Source organism: Echinops telfairi, unplaced genomic scaffold (genome assembly GCF_000313985.2).
Source record: "Echinops telfairi isolate 266 unplaced genomic scaffold, ASM31398v2 ScPeMD7_7473;HRSCAF=8511, whole genome shotgun sequence".
In the NCBI taxonomy this organism is placed as follows: domain Eukaryota; kingdom Metazoa; phylum Chordata; class Mammalia; order Afrosoricida; family Tenrecidae; genus Echinops; species Echinops telfairi.
Window position 1 is genome coordinate 12,742,057 of NW_022111377.1, and position 3,437 is coordinate 12,745,493.

Here is a 3,437-nt window from a genome sequence, read left to right on the forward strand (position 1 = left end):
TTCTGTTCTCACACATGCACAAAAATCAAACTCACCCACAATCCAGTCAAGGCTGACCGCTAGCAGCGCTATAGGACTGGGTTTCTGAGACTGTAACTCTTTACTGGGGTAAAAAGCTGCCATGTCATTCTCCTGGTTTTGAACTGCTGACCTTGCAGTTAGCAGCCCAGCACATTATCGCTGTACCACCAGGGCTCCTACTTCTAGAGAGGGCTTAACTTATTAGGTCATAGCATATTTTTCATCATCTATTGTGATTTTCAGTTCCGCTCTTTAACACCTGTATACATTCAGATCACCTCTGGCAAAGGGAAACGAGGTAGCTTAACCTCTGATGAGGATTTAGTCCATCATCTCTTCTGCATGTCCACCTTCTTTTGCTTTTGCTTCAGTTGTATCCCTCTGAAAAATCTTATCTTGCAGAACTGACTCTATCTCAGTAAATTAAGTCCTTAAAAAAAATAGATCAAATAAACAAAAAATAAGCACTTTTTTTTTCTTAAAAAGAGAACATAGTTAAACATGGTCACACAGAAAGACAACTGTCCCATGTTCTTTGCAACAATGGAGGTTAATGAGATTGGCCTTGTAAACAGAGGGACTCTCCACTCAGCAACAGGAGCCCTGAAAGCAGAGTGTTGGGCTACAGTCTACATTGTCATTGTCAGCAGTTTGAAACCACCAGCAGCTCCGAGGTCAGAAAGACTGGACTTTCTACTCCAGTAAACAGTTACAGTCTCAGAGACCCACAGGGGGATCACAATGAGCCAGCATTGACTGGATGGCAGTGAGTTTGAGTTCTGCCTAGCAACAATGGTCTCCACTATAACAGCGATTGCAAGGTTGTCATGGGACCAGGCGGTCTTCATTCTGTTGCACATAGAGGTCATTATGAGTTGGAAACGATTCGACAGCACCTAACACAACTACCTAGTAAGCGGTCTGTATTGCCGTTCACCAAAAGGGTCCCCAGCACACCTTGACTGCCTGTGTTGAATGGAGCCCTTCCTTCATGAGTACACCTGGAAGAACAGCACTGACGTGTATATCTCAGTGCAGTTGACAGTTGTAAGCTCGTTCTCGCTGACTGAAGCCCTGGGCAAAGGGTTGAGACAAAGCAGAGTCCCAAACTGCCAGACAGATTTATTTTCTCTACAGCATAGGCTTGGGTTGGGTTTGCGTGTCACAGAACTTTGCTTCCTGGGGAAAAGGTCATCAGCCCTTATGTTTTGAACCACATCACAGGTAATGTTAAGGAATTTCTTTTGAATTCTTTTCCTTTAGTATATAGACCATACTTAAAAGAGGTACTTTTGGAAAATTAAGAATTGTGTGACTTTTTCGTGGACTTTCTGCTCAAACAACTCTGCCGTGCTGCATTTTACTTTCTGGACAATTTTATGATCAAATCCAAAGAGCAGGTCGATTTATGTTTTTCATCCCATTAATAATTTAACCAGCACCTGGATGCTCACTGTGTGGTCCTCAACCAGCATGAGCATCCCCTAAGGAGCCTGTTGGGAATATGTGTTCTAAGGCTCCACCCCAGATCTCCTGAATCTGGCACAAAGCCTGTACTTAAATTAGCTCCTTAGGTGACTCTGAAGATCTGGATGTTGCAAGCAGGTAACACACTTAACTGCTTAGGAAAGGGCTGGAAGTTCATCTCCAGCCAACGTTGCCTCAAAAGAAAGGCATGGGAGTTTATTTCCAGAAATAAAAATGGCTCAGAGCCTTTGAAAACCCTCTGAGCACAGTTCTACTCTGCCTGAGAAAGAGTTTGGGGTCTGATAGAGAAGCCTAGAATTGACAAAATGTGCCCAGCCCTATATTTAAGAGGTTTGGTCAGACTCAACGCTACCATACATACCTCTGTACATCAATTGGCTCTCTGCGGGAAAAAGATTGCCATTGCTAGGATCCCAGGGTGGACCGACACAGTGGGTGCCATCACGGGCTCAAACGTAAGAACAATTGTGAGGAGGGTCCAGGCCCTGGCAGTGAATCGTGCCGTTGTACGGGGTGTCGCTATGAGTCAGAAGTAACTATGGCACCCAACAGCATCCCAGGGTAGGGAAACGTAGCCCTGACGTAAATGCTGGCTCTGGCGCTGACTACTCTGATTTTAGACCCTCTAAACCCAGAACCATCTGGCTGATTCTGCCTCATGATGACTGGTGTGTGTCGGTGTAGCACTGTGTTCTTAGGATTTTAAATGGCTGATCTCTCCCCCACCCTCACCCCCACCCCCACACACCTGAAATAAAAGAGGATTATTTTGACACATTGCTTATGTTTAGATCCCCAACCTCCTCATCTGTAAGAAGTAATAAGTAAGGCTTATCTCTACAGGTCTTGTGGCACAATGCTTCGTATATTCCAGAGATTGATACTTAATATTAGCTATGTGTCAGGCACCGTGCTAAGGATATACTCAAGACAAAATCTTGGTCATGTGAGCACCAGCCACCCACTCGTGCAAACCAACAGCCTCCTCAGCTCCTCTTTGCCCCTCTCTCCTGGACCCAGGCCTCAACCAGGGAGGGTATTTGTACCACTTCTTTCTCCATCGCTCTTGCTGCCACGCTAGTTCAATCCCTAGTCCTTTCTCTCCTGGGCTATTACTGTGAACACAGCCTTTGACCTGTTTCCCTTCTTGGTCCTTTCCAGTCCTGTTTTTCTCTACACACAACCAGGTGACTTTCTTAACCCTTAAATCGATCCTGTGTCTCTTCCATCCACAACCCTGTGGGACTTCCCACTGGTCTTAGAAATCAAAACTCCTTTCCCGGGCTTCAGAAGCAGCACATGAACTGGCTCCTCTTAGCCTGCCTTCCCAACTTTCATTGCCTGCTGGTCCTTCAACCCGTCTTCCCTTCTCATCACCAGGTGCCTTCTCCGGCCCCCTTCGTACCCTCCCCTGGATGGAGCTCTTTGAGGCCTTTCTCTTTGCCAGCCGGGCTGGGAATACTTGGCTCTTGGCCGTTACATGGCTGACTTGCATTTCGAGGGAGAATTGTGACAGGCAAATGCGCAGGAATCTCGGCACAGCTCCAAAAGGAGCATGTGGGCGCTAGCGGACTCTGCCAGCTCTTGGTGATATATTGGGAAGGTGACTTCTAAAGGATGAGCTGCCGAGGAGGCAGGTGAGAATGGCAATCCACAGATGAGGGACTGGACGAATGAGGGCCAGGGGAGTTTTGGGTAAAGAGCACCTATGTATATCCTGCTAGCCTTGTTGCAAGGGGCCCTGGTGGTGGATCAGTTAAGTGCTCAGCTGGGACTGAGAGGGTGGGCGGTTTGAGTCCGTCAGAGGCTTCCTGGAGAAAAGACTCAGTGATCTGCTCCTGTGAGGATAGCAGCCAAGACAACCCCCAGGGCAGCTCGACCCTGTCATCTAGGGTCACTGGGAGTTGAAGGCAACTTGATGGCATACA

General features: G+C 47.3%; 1 protein-coding gene across 5 annotated transcripts in view; it reads left to right on the plus strand.

Moving 5' to 3' along the window:
* Positions 1-3,437, plus strand: part of CACNB2 (calcium voltage-gated channel auxiliary subunit beta 2) — a 277,727-nt gene that overhangs the window by 187,577 nt on the left and 86,713 nt on the right. The window lies entirely within an intron of this gene.